The following is an 18,360-nucleotide window of genomic DNA, read 5'->3' as shown; positions in this document are numbered from 1 at the left end:
AAATACTTTCTATGGACATATTAGAGAAGCTTGTCCAGCTAGTGATAAAAGAGGATAGCAGCTCCATTTCTCCTGCTTCTAAGCATGTGCATCTGCTCTTTCTTATAAACGTGAGTCCAGAAATGTTCTATTTATTTGGCATACTTTCTGTTAACAATTAAATGTGTGTGCTGAGGAATAATTTTGGAAGTTAATATATTTGATCACTGCTTGAGATCCAGAAAATTTAAAAAATTTATATTCTGGAACAAAAGTAGCACCAGGCTGCTTTTCAGATACTTTTATATGGCGAGTTTATATGCCCAGGCTACCTCCTAAATTGGGATTCTTTATCTCCCATGTAGTATACAATAGCTCATCATTTCTTTCTCTATTATTATAAAGGCAATGCATGCATAATATGGAAAATTTGAAGGAAAAAACATTAAAAATATAAGTTATCTGTATCTCTTCCACCCAGAAATCATCATTATAAACATTTTGGCATATATTTTGCAAATGATTCTCTTATAAAATTAAAGACATATTGCTCCTACTAGATATGTTTGTTTACACTACAAAATATAATCATAAGAATTTTCCTGTGTCTTTAAATATTCTCCAAGAAAGTCACTTTTAATGGTTTAATAGTTTTAAAGTAAAAAAACTGGCTATAGAATATTCCATCACATAAATGTACCAAAACTCATATTTAACCACTGCTCTATTGTTTGACATTTTTGCTGTTTTCAAGTTTTGAAATAGAACTGGGATTGACGTCATTGCACATAAAGTTTTTGTGTATCACTAATGATCTTCTTAGGATAAATTGTAAGTGTTATTATTGAGTTAAAACACATGAAAGTTTTAAATGCATTTTATATGTCTAGCCAATATTTTTTATAAATAAAAGTCACACTCCCACTGGCATAAACTAAAAATATTTACCATTATCTCTTTTGTAGGAACTGGTTTTACTATGATGAAATTTGGAAGCCATATAGTCTTTGTAGTAGGAGAGGAAGATACATATATTTGGCTATATGGCAGTAATTTAAGATGTGGGTAAGACAGTACTCAGGTCAAATACATGAAACTATTCATACCACTAAAAAAAGAATAAATTAAATTAAACAAACATATGTCCTGGGAATTTAGTGAAAGCGTGTCAAAATAAAACAAAGAAGAAATGAAGTAATGATATAAAACCAAAATAAATATATTAGAAATTCAAAGTTAAAATAGGTCATAAGGCATATCAGAGAAGTAAAGTTAAAAATCGATTCTCTGACAACCCTGATAGATTGCCTCTTGTCTAGCCCAGTGGTGTCACCATCATGTTCTAAAGTCTTGTTTCCTGGTGGGCACCGTGGCTGGTACCTGTAATCCCTGCACTTTGGGAGGCCGAGACAGGGGGATCTCTTGAAGTCAGCAGTTCAAGACCAGCCTGGCCAACATAGTGAAACCCCTGTCTCTACTAAAAACACAAAAATTAGATGGGTGTTGTGGCAGGTGCCCATAATCCCAGCTACTCCCATGACTGAAGCATGACAGTCGCTTGAACCCAGGAGGCAGAGGTTGTCGTGGGCCGAGATTGTGCCATTGTACTCCAGTCTGGGGGACAGAGTGAGACTCCGTTTCATAAATAAACGAACAATTCTTTTTTTTTTTTTTTTTAATGGGATATTTATTTATTTATTTATTTTTAATTTATTTATTATTATTGTACTTTAAGTTGTAGGGTACATGTGCATAACGTGCAGGTTTGTTACATATGTATACTTGTGCCATGTTGGTGTGCTGCACCCATCAACTCATCATTTACATCAGGTATAACTCCCAATGCAATCCCTCCCCCCTCCCCCCTCCCCATGATAGGCCCCTGTGTGTGATGTTCCCCTTCCTGAGTCCAAGTGATCTCATTGTTCAGTTCCCACCTATGAGTGAGAACATGTGGTGTTTGGTTTTCTGTTCTTGTGATAGATTGCTAAGAATGATGGTTTCCAGCTGCATCCATGTCCCTACAAAGGACGCAAACTCATCCTTTTTGATGGCTGCATAGTATTCCATGGTGTATATGTGCCACATTTTCTTAATCCAATCTGTCACTGATGGACATTTGGGTTGATTCCAAGTCTTTGCTATTGTGAATAGTGCTGCAATAAACATACGTGTGCATGTGTCTTTATAGCAGCATAATTTATAATCCTTTGGGTATATACCCAGTAATGGGATGGCTGGGTCATATGGTACATCTAGTTCTAGATCCTTGAGGAATCGCCATACTGATAAACGAACAATTCTTGTCTCCATTGCAGAAAGAATGTGAAAGCTACATTTTCCAGGATCCTCTCCTAAATATGATTTCAGATTTTACAGCCTATCAGTAAGAGGTTCTCACTCTAGATTGGAAAGGAAGGAGAGAAATTGGGAGCATGGAGGAGAGGGAGGAGAGGGGGAAGGGACAGAGGGGGGCAATTTTTTTTTCTACTGTAAGTTGGTGGCCATACCAGAGCAAAGTAAGGTCTGAATAAGCCTCAAGATAGCATAAAAAAGGGAAACACATTAAATTTTTATTTTTTTGCAAAACAAAGTGGAACCCAACATATTTAAAAAATAACAGCCTACACAAAAAAACAGATTACAGGAATGCAATTATAGTTAAAGATTAGGTAAACTATAAACTTAAATAAAACAAAATTATCATTTCATTTGATGAAGAAATAACATTTGAAAAATTACAGTACTCTTCCTGATTACAGAAAAAAATTATATAAAATAGGAACAGTTAAATATTTCTTTACTTGATTAAAAAAATGGTAAAATCAAGCCATGTATCTTACTTAGAGGAGAAATGCTAAAAGTAGTTCTGTATAGACCAGATCAAGGTAGGAAGGCTCACTGTTAGCATCAGCACTTAGAAGTCTTTTCAGAAAGCCAGAGCAAGAAGGAAGGAAGGAAGGAAGGAAGGAAGGAAGGAAGGAAGGAAGGAAGGAAGGAAGGAAGGGAGGGAGGGAGGGAGGGAGGGAGGGAGGGAGGGAGGGAGGGAGGGAGGAAGGAATTGTAAAATGAGAAATGACATGGAAAAATTATCATTTGCAGGTGAAATAATTTTGTGTACTGAAATCCAACAAAATCAAATAAAAAATACACATACACCAAATACAATAAAAACCATTAAATACAAGTCAGAAAGAGATCGGTTCCATTAATACAGCCAAATAGAACCAGTTCTTACTCTTTTTATCTTTAATTAAAATATCAGATGTATAATATCCCCAAAAAGGGAAGTTACAATATCTTGATAGTATGCCAAAAAGGTATCTGTACCCCCATGTTTATTGCACTGCTATTCACAATAGCCAAGATGTGGAATCCACGTTCGGTGTTCATTGTAAGACTAGATAATGAAAATGTGGCATATATCCACAGTAGAATACTAGTCAACCACAGAAAAGGAGATCCTGTCATTTGTTGCTAACATGGATGAACACGAATGTGGAGGATGTTATGAAGTGAAATAAGTGCTACCAGAGGGTGATATGGTTTGAAGAAGTAGTAGTTGGGGGAGATGTTGGTCAAAGAATATGTAAGTACAGTTAGAGAGGAAGGATAAGTTCAAGAGATCTATTGTACAACATGGTAAGTAGTTGATGACAATAGATTGTATCCATGAAAAATGCTAGGAGTAGACCTTAAGTGTTCTTGTTACAAAAAAATAACTATGTGAGGTAATGCATTTGTTAGACATAACCATTTGAAGTATACATACTTCTAAACATTATGCTGTACATGATAAATATGTATACTTTTACTTTTTTATTGATACCTAATAGTTTACATATATTTGATTACATGTGATACCTTGGTACATGCATACAATGTGTAATGAGCAAATCAGGTTAATTGGAATATTCTTCATCTCAAACTTTTATCTTTTCTTTATGTTAGAAGCATTCAAACTTTTTTCTCCTAGCTATTTTGAAATATGCCGTAAATTATTGTTAACTATAACAGTGGTTACAGTTAGATAACTATTCATCCAACTGAACTATCTAACACTAAATCTTAACCCTTCTAACAGTATTATTTGACTCATTAACCAACCTCTCTTCACCCCCTGCCCTACTTTTCCCTTTCCCCACCTCTGGTAACCACTAACCTACTCTCTATCACCATGAGATTCACTTTTTTAGCTCCCATACATGAATGAGAAGACGCCATATTTGTCTTTCTGTGCCTGGCTTATTTCACTTAACATAATGACCATTGGTTCCATCCACACTGCTGCAAATGACAGGATTTCCTTCTTTTTTATGGCTGAATAATTTTCCGTTGTGTATATATATCACGTTTGTTTATCTTTTCATCTGTTGATAAACACATATGACTTTATACATCTATTTTATAAATAAATTTGAAAAAAACTGATAAATTTAACTACACTTACTCATGTAGAGTAAAAGATGAAAAGGACAACAAATACGTCCAGCTAATATGAGATAAAACGGCACTTTTTTTTTTTTTTTTTTTTTGAGATGAGATCTCACTCTCACCACGGCTGAAGTGCAGTGGTGTAATCTCAGCTCACTGCAACCTCTGCCTCCCAGGCTCAAGCAATCCTCTTATCTCAGCCTCCCAAGTAGCTGGGACTACAGGCATGCACCACCACACTCAGCTTTTTTTTTTTTTTTTTTTTTTTTTTGCATTTTTGGTAGAGACAGGGTCTCACCATGTTGCCCAGTTGCTCTTGAACTCCTGGGCTCAAGAAATCCACCTGCCTTGGCCTTCCCAAGTGCAGGATTACAGATGTGAGCCCTGTGCCAAGCCTGGGACTCTTCTTAAAAAAAAAAAAAAAAAAGTATTTACAATTTGACTGTGTGTATGTATGCATTTTTATATATATGCAACACAATATAAACTAGCAAAACATATGAACAAACAATACATAGAAAAAGAAATTAAAATTCTGTTAATATGTAGGGAAAAAATGCCTCTGATATAAACGACCCCTCCTTTATTACTTTTATCTAATTCTTAGTCATCCCGCACAATCGGGCCCATGTGTCACCTCTTTCAGAAACTCTGCCACCCTCCTCCTCATTCCCCTTCCCACAGTGTGAGCTGTAGCACCCTCCTAGGAGCTCTCCCGGCTCCAGGGCAGCCACTGCTTCATGGCACTATAACAGCCTGTTAAGTCACCTTTCCCCTCCATCTACTCACTTCCTGAGAACTCAGTGTGAATCTTACTTGCTTTGCATTCTAAGTCCTACTTGCAGCTCCTGGCAAATGGTAAGCACAAAATAAATGTTAATTAAATGAATAAATGAATGAAGAAATGGTGTTTGGATTCATTTACTATGGTCAATATTCAATGTTAATGAAGACATTAGGCAATCACAGAAGTATGTGTTGACCCTTAAATCATCATAGTCTTGTAAGGTCTTATATTTAATATTGTTAATTATATGTGAATTACATAATGTGAATAATGTCATATAATACATTTCTCTGACATTTCAGTAGGTTATTGAAATATAAATGCACCTTGATTTTTCCAGCTTCCCTAAATCTGCTTAGTATTCTTCTGTCTGGAATCCTTTCACTATTCAAAATCTCCCTTTTCCCTGCAAGAAATCTCAAAGCCCCATCTCCTCTCAGATGCCCACCCTCATTTCTGTCTAGTTCCACAGGTTTTTGTTTCATTACATTATTTCGTTATATTCTTTTCCAAATATGTGACAGCAACCTCTATTGGTTTATAAGTTCCTTAAAAGCCAAGTGTATATTGCTTTCATTTTTATATCCCTCCAGAATCTGGTAGAACTTTTTTGGAGGAGATACTTAATCTTTTTAAAATTAAAGATTGGGACTTCCAACCTCAGAACTATCAAGTTCATAGAAGATGTTTAATTACAACAGTGATTTTCAGTGCAATGTTTTGGGAATTACGTTAAGCTTTTTACATGCATTAACTTATTTAGTTCTCAAAATAACCATCTGCATGAGTATAATTAATATCACCATGTTTTAGACTGCCATATGAGAATTAGAAAGAAAAGTAACTTGTCAAAATATACACAACTGATAGTGTCATCTTAACTACTATACTATCTACTTATGGATGTTATATATTAGCAATAGATTTTTCCCTAATTGCATTAATCTGCCTTCTTTTTAAAAAACGAGAAAGAAAAAAAACCATACTTTCCTTTCGGTAATTCAGTTCAGTCAGTTCAGTTTACTTACCTGATTATAAAAAGATATTTGTAAGAATCATGGGTTAATTTGATTGAATTTACACACATACAGAGAGAGAAAAAATGAGTCTCTGAATAAACTATTTTTTTTAAGCAATCGAAAATATGCAATAGGGCTGAGATGGATAATTACACTACTGAACAGTTGCAACTGAGGTGCTTATTCTCCTTCAAGGATGGATGTGGTTTTGATTCTAGGAGGGAGCAGGCACTACCTTTGCTCTCCTTTCACAGATAATTAGTCAGCGTAGCCTCTCCGCAAATGACAACAGACCCATCTGCAATTCCATGGCCCTGTCTCTATCTCATTTGAGCTAATTGTGATATCTGCAGACTGACAATAAAGGGCTCCCTGCTTTCCAGGAGACCCAGTTAGTGTGGTGTTGTCATGGCAGTGGTCTTTTCTTGGTTGCAGAGAAGCAGTTGCGCTAATTCTCCTAGGGTGGCAAGGATCTGTTTCTTATCAGTGCCTTGCATGATTCAAAGATAGTATGGGATAAGTCAGTGATGCGGACCTTGGAAGCTGTGGCAGGGTCCTTTCTGTCCACTGCTCCATCCCACTTGCCCAGTAAAAGCCCTTGTTCCACCCTTTGTGATAATGCAGCTGAGTTCAGTCGTGTGGCAAAGGGGATGTCTGCAAGAAACAGTTGATTATCAGAACTTCCAGGAAGACACTTCAGCTTAAACGATACATCCTAGGCTTTGCTGAATAAAGAATGAACCTTAGGTCCTGTATTAGTCCGTTCTCACATTGCTATAAACAACTACTTGAGACTGGGTAATTTATAAAGAAAAGAGGTTTAATTGACTTACAGTTCTGCAGGCTGTACAGGAAGCAGGGCTGGGAGGCCTCAGGAACTTACAATCATAGCAGAAGGCAAGAGCGAAGTAAACACGTCCCACCAGGGTGGAGCAGGAGAGAGAGACTGCAAAAAGGGGAATTGCCACGCACTTTTAAACAAGCAGATCTCGTGAGACCTCTATCACAAGAACAACAAGGGGTAAACCCACCCCCATGATCCAATCACCTCCCACCCGGTCCCTCCCCCCAACGCTGGGGATTACAATTCAACATGAGATTTGAGTGGGGACACAGAGCCAAACCATTTCAGGTTTCTACACCAGTAACTGTTTTGTTGGGAAATTTTAAAGTATCTTATTCGTTGATAGCGTAAATGCAAACGTCTCTTCATTCTGGGAGCTGATGAGAGAAACAAGACCGTGGCCTGCTGTCTCCCAGGATGGTGGGGTACACTGATTGCTTCAATGGCCCCAATTTAATACGCTTTGCTGTATAACTTTGTAGAGTCCTCCCACTCTCACTCTTGGCTTGGTCGCATGTCCTGACTGATGGTGTTTAGCAAAGTGGTGCAAACAGAGGCTTGAAAAGCTCAGTTTGTTGAATCTTTCTCACTTCTTCTGCCATCGCCATGGCACAGACTACATACCTAGGCTAGATCACTGGAGAATAAGAGACACATGGAATCAATCCAAATAAGGCCACCTTGGATCAGCCACAGATGTGAGTGAGACAAGCTGAGATCAGAAGTACCACCAGCTGAAACCAGTGTAAACCACCAATCTACAGGCTCATGAGCTAAATGTATACTAATTAAAGTCATTAAGTTTCAGAGTCAATTATTACTCAGCAATTATTAAAGCATAGATAACTAATATAACTAAGAATGCCTTTAGTGCAAACATTTTCTCTCATCAATTTATCTCAAGTTCAGTATAATTTCTCAATACATTATTTTGAATGGAAATTGTGAATCTTGTACATCTCACTAGACTGGAAACTCTCTAAAGACATAGACTTTATCCAAGTCACCACTGTAGCCTGAGTGGCTGTCATTTGTTATCTGTTTAACAGATTTTTGGTAAACAAATGAATTTATGAGTGAATGAGAAAAGCGATATTTTTTACAAACTGCAAATAGGAAGAAAAATGTCTGCTCTCAAGTTGCAGGAATAAGTTTTAGCTCTCCTTAAGTTGTAGGTCAAGAAGCAGGAAATTGCCTGTCCCTTTCTTAGCCTTTGAAACACAGAGAACCCTTCCCTATTGTGCTCCAAATGTCCCAGAGCCACTTGGAAGTCAGTGCCAGAGGCTGTCAACCATCCATCCTCAAGTCCCAGTCTACTCTCCTGTTTAACAATAACCCCCCCAACCAACCAGTCCCATGACTCTCTATTCCAACTCTCTCTGGTTTCTGCTTCTCTGTATCCCCAGATCTGTTTTTCTCCATATGTGCCTTTTTATTTTGACAATCGATTTGGACATTGTCTCTGATGGATTGACTTTGGTTCTGCTTTCCTTTTACCTTGTTTTACTAGTCCTGTCATCAATGTAAGAAACAATCCCATCAGTATTAGCGATGTTCCTAAACCTTCTGCTAGAGTCTGAAAGATTATTATCAAATGGAAGCTGATAGCAGAGGGAATGGAAGCAGAAACAAGAACACATCCAGGACATGGCTATAGGAAGGAAGAGTACACTAAGACTCAAGTCCGAAGGCAGAGGGCAGTCTGAGACAGGACCATGACCAGGTGGACAAGCCTTGGCACATGACATCAGCCACAGGTGAGGGTGTGCGTGTCAGAGGATTCTGAATGTCAGCCTTTGAGGGGATCCAGGTGCATCAAAATGTGGAGAAAAGGCAAGGGGTGGTTATGACAGCTTAGATGAACTATTTGAGGCTTCAATGGAGGCAGAGGCTTCACAATGATCTATCAGTAAAGTGTGTTTTCCTTTGACAAGGGGATAGTGAATTAAGATCCTAAAAATTTGGATTGACTTTTCCTAGATCAATTTTTATTCATATAGCTAATGAGAAACTTTAAAGGGAGTGTTCTTTAAATGGATTACACGTGTGCCTTCAAATAGTGATACCTTTAGCCCTCTGGGTAGCCTGATGGAGGTGTCTAGCAGAAGTCAACAAGTGGGTTACATCTAGGTTGAGAAGACTTGCCATGGCCCCCTCTCTTTGGTCAAACAGAATACCAAGAACAGAGTGCAGCTAGGGAGGAACTCTTACCTCCCCATTCCACTCCATCTATTTCAGCACTGGACCATGGAAAACGCTGCTGCCTTTTGCAGATAAACAACTGTGGGACTGCCAGACATGTCTGTATTCCTGGTGTTCAAGATGTGAAACAGGCAGCCCTATGAATTTTGAAGAGAAGAGGGAGATGAGGAGGGGGCTTTGGTCTTTAAGTCAGACACTGCTGCCAATTTACAGATAATGAGCCCATTAAGTAGTATCCAAGCTAGGTTGTGCTTTCTATAAATAAATTCTTCATTATTTCAAAGTACTTTATTTGAAAGTTTTCTTGAATTTTAAATACATTTCCATTTCTACAATGTAATTTTAACACTTAGACATTTTTAAATGACTATAATACGCTATTTTGAAAAGTCTGCCATTGACTTGCATGAACAAAGTTTCTTGTTGAAAGTGACAAGAATTTCAGGTGATCAAAATTAAACTGCTTTTACCAGAAATTGAAACGTGGACATTTTCAGCAAAAATCTTGAAGTAAAATTTAAGTGCACAGAACCAAGTTTATCATCAAAAGTTTTGAAAAGTTATTTGAAAGGTTAATATAAATTCAATACTTATTTCTAATATTTGCATCATAATATTTGTCAGAAGCACTGTCAAGAACTGAAAAGACTGAGATTTTATTACATTTGCAAGCAAACAAGTTAGCATGCCCATTTTATGGATAGTGGCAGAAGGCATGAGATTCATGGGTCAAAGACAAAAGAAAGATTTTTACTCACAGCAATAGCAGTATCCAGAGTAATGTTATTATTTTTGTGTCATTTCCCAAATTCCACAGGATGGCGTAAACAGAGCCAGCAACATCCATACGTGAACTGGGTTGTACTGTGGAAGAGCAACCCTGAGCTTAGAGAGTTCATATACTTTGTACTGGACAGTAAGCACATTGGCCTTTTGCTACAGGTGATGATCGTATCTTCCACAAATGTCAATATTTATGTTTATTGACATTGACATTGATATTCCATGCAATATCATGGAAGACTCATAGATAATTCTATGAATTTGTGTCCACCAGGAAATTTGTACTGAACCTATCAAATACTGAAGTCAGCAACTGCATAGACAACTTTTGGAGAGTTTATTTATTTATTTGAGCAGGGTCTCACTCTGTCACTCAGGCTGGAGTGCAGTGGTGCATTCTCAGCTCACTGCAGCCTTTACTTCCTGGGTTCAAGCAATTCTCCCACCTCAGCTTCCCAAGTAGCTGGGACTACAGGCATGCACCACCATACCCAGCTAATTTTTGTATTTTTTGGTAGACATGGGGTTTTACCATGTTGGCCAGGCTGGTCTCAAACTCCTGACCTCAAATGATCCACCTACCTCAGCCTCCCAAAGTGCTGGGATTACAGGCAGGAGCCAGCACATGCAGCCCAATTTTTTGGAGAGTTTTAAAAATTATTTTCCGCTTAGAAAAAAAAACACTTATTACAAATAATACACAATAGCAAAGTAAATTCTACATATTCATCATCCAATTTGAGCATTAATTCATGCACCTCCCCACACTGAAGCAAATGCCAGACACCATGTCATTTAATTTCTCATAACTTCACCATCTTCTTAATGTTCCAAAGACAATTACTTCTTATAAATCCATGTGAGAATGATGAGGAGTGTTAAGGAGCAAAATGGAAGACGTGAGGTAAATCACGCGACATGTGCATTTTTTTTTTTTTTTAATTTTTTCTCACACGGAGTCTTGCTCTATTATTGCCCAGGCTGGAGTGCAGTGGCACAATCTCAGCTCACTGCAACCTCCGCCTCCTAGGTTCAAGCAATTCTCCTGCCTCAGCCTCCTGAGTAGCTGGGATTACAGGCACGTGTCACCATGCCAGCTAATTTTTGTATTTTTAGTAGAGATGGGGTTTCACCATGTTGGCCAGGCTGGTCTCAAATTCCTGACTTTGTGATCCGCCCACCTCGGCCTCCCAATGTGCTGGGATTATAGACATGAACCACCATGCCTGGCCTGTGTACATTTTCTAGATGAAAAAAGTGCATACAGGTGATACATCTTTACCTTTACTGTCCTTAGAGATAACTGAAGTACTCCAGAATGTGTTTTTCTTAAATCTTATTCCTTCATTATAATGAACAAAGCAGTTAATGAGGTTTTATGCTTGGTCCCACCTGACGTGATTAACTGTTTTAAAAGATTTACAAGGTGAAACTGTTTAACATAAAGTCAAGACCATAAAATAAGGGGAAACATACTCAAATACCTTTATTTGTAAAAAGCAACGTGCTGAGGTTGCCGGAGACCTGCACAATGGGTCAGAGTTCCAGACTCCAGTCCCAGCCCAGCTCATCAACAAGGAGGCCCTCGACCCCGTGACCCCATCTCTGTGGCAATAAAGATTAGGTACCTAGGGCTACTACAGCAAAGTACCACACACCAGGGGGCTTCAACAACAGGAATTTCTTGTCTCCCAGTTCTGGAGGTTGGAATCTGAGATGCAGATGCCAGCTGGGTTTGTTCCTCTGAGGCCTCTTCCCTTGGCTTGTGGACGGCCACTTTCTTGGTGGGTCCTCACCTGGTCTTTCTCTGAGTACATCTGTGTCCTGATCTCCTCTTATTAAAAGGAAACCAATCATACTGGATTAGAGCCCACTATATGATCTCATTTAAACTTTATTATCTTTCTAAAGATGCCATGTCTATCCTATTTCCAAATACAGTACAGTCACATTCTGAGGTACTGGGGGTTAGGGTTTTAATACATGAATTGGGGGAGCCCATTTTAGCTTATAACAATGTCCTAGACACATTAATTCCTTTGAGAGTTAAATTAGATAGTGTTTGTGAAAGCTGTTGATAAATTATTATGCACTATATGGTATAACCTTTTTGTTGATCGTAATATCTCTATCAATTCATCAGAATTTCATTATGTCAATAAAATATATTCAGTGCTGAGCTAACTGGTCTTGGAATCCTTGTATTTTAGAAATTCATCATCTTCAAAAGGAAGCAAAATATATATTAAATAAATGGCATATAAATTAGCCAGATTTGAAACAAGTACACTATTTGGTAATTCAGTCAAAAGAAGGGAGCCCCAACTAAGGTAGGCAAGATGACATCAGAACAGGTCCTTAAAGAAGAATTCAAATTTTATACCAGGGGAACAAAGAAGTGAGAACATTATATCACAAACAGTAGTACCCCCTTATCTGTGGCTTCCCTTGCTGGGGTGTCAGTAACCCATGGTTCAGTACAATAAGATATTTAGAAAGAGAGAGAGATCACAGTTGAGTAACTTTTGCCACCCTATACTGTTATAGTTGTTCTACTTTATTATTAGCTGTTGTCATTAATCTCTTCCTGTCCATAATTTATAAATTTAAACATCATTTTAAGCATGTATGCATAGGAAAAATAGAGTACACATAGGATTCAGTACTATCTGAAGTTTCAGGCATCTGCTGGCAGTCTTGAAACACATCCCCTATGGAGAAGGCGGATGACCGCATTGTCTTCCTGGTATAGAATGAAACCAGGCTAGACCCTAGATTCTGCTAAAAAGTGGTAGAAAATAAGGTTAAACAGGTAAGACAGGACCAGATTAAAAAAGACCTTAAAATCCAAGCAGATGAGTTTTGCTGTGATGAAGAAAATGATATCTAAGCCATATATGTAATTATCTCTACATCAATTTGTTTATTCTTGATTTATATATTTTCTAATAATAAAAATAAACCATCCTAAATAAGGAACATGAAATAAAATTGTTGGTTGTGGTATTTATATCTGGCTATGATGTTATTCTCTTTAGTTTTTGTGTATAATCATATTGGGCCAGTGTATTAGTGAGCTATTGATATGTAACAAATTAGCCCTGACACTGAGCAGTTTAAAACAATAAACATTTATTATCTCACATAGTATCTGAGAGTTGGGAATTGCTCAGGAGGCTGTAGTCATCTCATGGCTCAACTGTGCTGAAGGATCTGCTTGTAAACTCCTAACATGGTGTGAAGAGGCCCCTGTCCCTCTCGTGCTTTGGCTGGAGATCTCTGTTCTTGCTATGGGACCCTCACCATAGTTTGCTAGCGTGTGCAGCAAGATGGCCACTGGCTTCCACCACAGGAAGTGAGGTGGGAGAGAGAGAGAGTACACTCTGCCATGTACCACCTAGTCCCTGTGTCACACTCACCTGTGTCTTATTCTAATATTAGGAAGAGGTCAATAAATCCAGCCCATACTCAACAGGAGGATGTGGATAACAGAAGAGTGTTCTGCAGACCAACTGGAGCCCATCTTGGAAGCTGACTGCACGGTGCTGTAGTTTGAATGTTTGTTTCTCCTAAAACTCATGCTGAAATTGTACTGCCATGTGGTGGTGTTAAGAAGTGAGAACTTTTGGAGGAAATTAGGCCATGAGGGCTTCATCCTTACAAGTAGGAATAATGCCAGTATAAGAGGGCAAGTTCAGTCATTTCACCTTCTGTTATGTGAGGATGCAGCAAGAAGGTCCTCACAAGATGCCATCACCCTGATCTTCCCAGCCTCTAGACCTGTGAGAAATTTCTGTTTTTTATAAATTAACCTGTCTCAGGAATTCTTACATGAAGCAGCACCAATGGACTAACACATACAGCCAACCATAAAGATACATTTCTTCCTTTAAACATGTTAGCTTTTGTCAATATTGGACTGACATTTGTCCTTTATATTATCAAGGTGAACATATTTCATCTGTCTCTTTTCATTATAAAAATAGCTCAAGGTTAAATTAACTTGGGAGTTTTGTATGTTGTTTAAATATCTTCTTTTGTGGAATCAATTTTGAGTTGAGTGTTAGAAATATCTTGAAGTTTGTCAAGTAAAATTAGCTACTTTTGTAATTCTCTAAGTGAAATTTTAGGAACAGAATAAATATGAGGAGTAGTTCATATAAGTATGAGGATTAAAAGTATCCACAGGTGAGAACCCAGTTTTAGCCTTCTACTATTAGGGGAAAGTGAAGGAAAGATTGGAAAAATACTATTTTTTTCACTTTGACAGAATAAGATATAAAACATTGTTTAACCCTATTTGACATATAAATTATCTAAGAAAATCCAAGCATAAACACACCCTTATAAGGCAGGTGAAATTTCTTATTTGTAGTACTGAAGACAGGAGCAGTTAAGCTGGATGATAAGTACTTAGGGTTATACTTCCTGGAATCTGAGTTTAAGGGGACAGATGGAGAATTCATGATTCGATGAAATGACATGGAAAGTGAAGAGTCTGGGGCAATTTTCACTTTTAACTTTCTGGATGTGAAGTCTGAATTAGATGTTAGGCACAAACAGTACCATTCAACATAAATAGACATTTTTCATGAGAAACATTATAAATTGCATTTATCAAAATAAACAACTATCAGTTCCTTGTCACTAATGTTCCTGAAAAGGATGAACTGTTGAAAGCTCTGGAACAAAGGATTTCTGGGCTTAATGCTTTGGGGATCTATCAGCACTGGCGATTTTTTACTGTCATACTCCTTAGGAAGGTGCATGTCTTCATACTTAGGGAAAGACGCCACAGATTCATTTTGATAATGGCAATCTACACTGAGAAAAGTGATTATGTTTGTGAGTGTGCACACAGAGAAAGGATCAACCAAGGTAATTTCAAGGTTGCATAGGGATTAAGGATATAACTTACCTGTGAAGCCAAATTTTATCTAAATGAATAAAACGAGTTGAAGTATCTGTTGATTGAGGAAATGCAGACCCTCTTTTCTCCTCAGTTACTGACAGGTATGGGGTCAGGTAAGAAAGTGCTCACCACCACAAAATCACTGAATGTGAGAGGGTCTTACCCTGTGTCAACATCTTCATCTTCTAGCTGAAGAAACTGAAGCCTATGGGCAGAGCTCGCTTCATGGGGGAGAGAGCTATGCTCTTGCACAGGGCACACTTAGAAGGACTCCGTGCTTAACTTAATGCTCTGCTATCACTGCCACCAAATTCTTAATAAGTTTTGAACAGGGGCCCTCATTTCATTTTGCCCTGGGCCCTGCAAATTATGCAGCCAGTTCTGCATAGAGGGCTCCCACAAAATGATCAACAAAGAGGGGCCTGGCTGAATATTTTTCAGTGGTTGTTTTAGCAGAGGGGTTAAGAGCTCCACTGGCTGTACCACCTCCTGCCTGTATGGTTTGCATGTTTCTTAGCTTGTCTGGGCCTCTGCCTCATCATCTCTAAAATGGGGTGGTGATAGAGCCTGCTTCATAGGATTTTGATGCACTGAAGTATGCAGAGTGCTGATCCCAGAGCCAGCACAGGATAACCACTGCGTAAGTGTTAGCTATTGTTATTGTTGTTATTGCTGTTATTGTTAAACTATTAGGAACAATTAATCCAGTCTAAGCTGCCAACAACCCTGTCACCAACACTCCTCACTCACCAAGTTGCACATGTAAAAGTAACAAAATCAATCAAAGACTGGAGGTTACCTTTTACATTTTCAATGAAATGACTGATTTGGCCAGTTGGTTGAATACATCCTAGATAAATCATATACATACACATTAATATTTAAGGCAGTGAAAACTTGAAATTTATGATATCAGTGGAATGTAGAGAGATGTTCATTTTGCCATTAATCCAACAACAGACTCTCCTGAAAGTAGAAAGGAATCAATCCTGGGGTCTTTGGAGTAAGGGTGAGGTAGGTGACAGAGGAATAGGAAAGAACACTGGACAAAACAGACAGTGTTGTGGAGACTGCGCTGCTCTTTCTAACTTTCAACAGTAATATTTTTGTTCAATGAATTCATGGACCTGCAATCCTATTAAATATCCCCATGTGAGTAATCTATGTAGTCCTCATTTCCTTTGTCTCTCAAATGCAAGAAGATACATGAGAAGAATTAAATACGTTAAGAAGAAACTACTTTTTATTTATGTTTGATGTGTAACACACATTTAAATTTCATCTTCTGCAAGCACATTAATTTTCAAGGTAAAGTTCAGTGAAAATTAACATAGCAATTAGGTACACTGTAAACCAATGTGTTGGAAATTGTGAGTCCAATTATTATATGAGATTTTAAAAATATATTAACCAATCTGAATCATAACATTAGCCAATTTTCACACCCCTAATATGATTCTTCCCTGGCAGAAAATAACAGACAACCAACCTAATGGAAACGTTGCATATAATGAAATTCGAGGAGGGTCATGAGTCCCCTGGGTGACAGGTGTTATTAAAATCTGAAAGGACATTATTGTTACAGTTGGGCAGGGAATTTTGAATATTGGCATTGGAGGCCATTAGGGCCATCTGTCTTGCACTCTGCTCCTCTTGATATTAAAGGGGAATGGGAACAAGCTGCCATATATTTGAAATGAGGCAGGATGCTGAAACCATGTATCCCAAAACATACATTCTCGATATGTTGCCATTTCTGAATTTCAAACTGATTCTGCCTGTATGTCTTTGAATCAACTCTTTTTCATCCTTCCTGTTGTCATCTTTCCAATATTTCCAAGCAGAAACCTCCTATCTAGAGACAGGAATTGAAATCACTTATGCTCTGAGTCTGTCTCTATTATTTGCATGCAATTAAATGATTCACATAATATGCACTTGCATAAACATACGCCCCAAAAATCTTCACTATTTTTTCATCACACATAAAGCATAAGTCTAGAATATTCATACAGATTCCTATTAGTTTAAAATATTTTTGGAAAAAATTATTTTTTCCTCTGATACTCACTTTCCTGTACTTGCTCAAATTTTGTATCTTCATGTCATTGAGATGCACTGAATGTCACAGAGTTCATTCTTTGCACTTAGAATTCTCCAGCTTCGTTGGTATGACAGATGGAAAGATTATACCTCAGGGTATGATGATTCCTTGGTTATAGTTGAAGTCACTCTGGATTTGCCTATCTCCTACTGCAAACTGTATCTGTTTTGTAATCTAAAAGGTCTTTTCCAGCACTAACATTGATGGCTTTCTCAGCAGCTCCCATCTGACTGGCTGTGCTCAGGATTGCTAGTCTCTAGATCTATTAACTCAAATTATCCAAGCTAAACATTACCTTATTATTTCCCAAGTGTATTTTAAGCTTCGTGATGTTTACAACACTTTCTAAATTGGGATTGGTTCAAAAATAATGAAGGAATTGCCGTTTGTCCTCATTTTCCAAGCCAAAAATAAATATACACAATAAATTCAGTTTAGTGTTTCCCTGTGGGTCTTCAATAGTAAGCTATCCTGAAATCAGAACACCATAACTCCGTTGAATTTTTCAGGTTTTGGCTCTTCAATACTAAGTAATTGTGAACCAATTTCACTTATTTAATCTACTTCTTAAATAAAATGTACCTAACATTGATGAAATATTTTGAAAATAAGAATTTTTTTTTACCTCGAATTATACTTTGTGTACCACGTTTTCATGAGACAGTAAAAGAATGAGTTCAAAGTCAGCTTTCTCTGTAACTTAGCAAAGAGTTTATGAGAAAACTTCTGTGCCAAAAAGCACTAGCTTTATTGGTCTTTGTGCTTATTTTTAGTGTTTTGCCAAGAAAATAGATGCAGAGAAGATACGTAGTTAAGAAAAATCCTGAATGCTGTGTTGAAGGAGCCTCAGCATAATTATTGTTCAGGGAGTTGTGATCTAAACCACCCATATTACATGTGAAGTCTGCCCTGTGCCCAAAGGCAGGGAGACCAGCTGCTGAAGGAACTGAAAGGGTCTTTACTGGGAAGAGATGAAGGAAGCGGGGAATGGTGAACTTGAAGTGGGAATTGAGAGAAACAAATAATCACCTCACATGTGATGGCAGAACATGCTGTGGACAAGGGATCATGTTTAATTATGGGTCATTTCAGGGTCCAGAAGTAAAAACCTATGAGGTTCCACAAAAAGTGTGTGTGGAGGCATCTAATAATTAAAGACGACCAAACTGGAATGGACTTCCTTGTCAGGCCGTTAACTATCGACCACAGATAACCACACAGAGGCATATGGAGGTCCCTGAGCTCCTGTTCACATTGGGTGGGTAAGCTGTGGGGGTCGTGCTATCTCTGGGACGG

Source organism: Macaca mulatta, chromosome 17 (genome assembly GCF_049350105.2).
Source record: "Macaca mulatta isolate MMU2019108-1 chromosome 17, T2T-MMU8v2.0, whole genome shotgun sequence".
Classification (NCBI taxonomy): Eukaryota; Metazoa; Chordata; class Mammalia; order Primates; family Cercopithecidae; genus Macaca; species Macaca mulatta.
Note: the sequence above shows the minus strand (reverse complement) of the source record.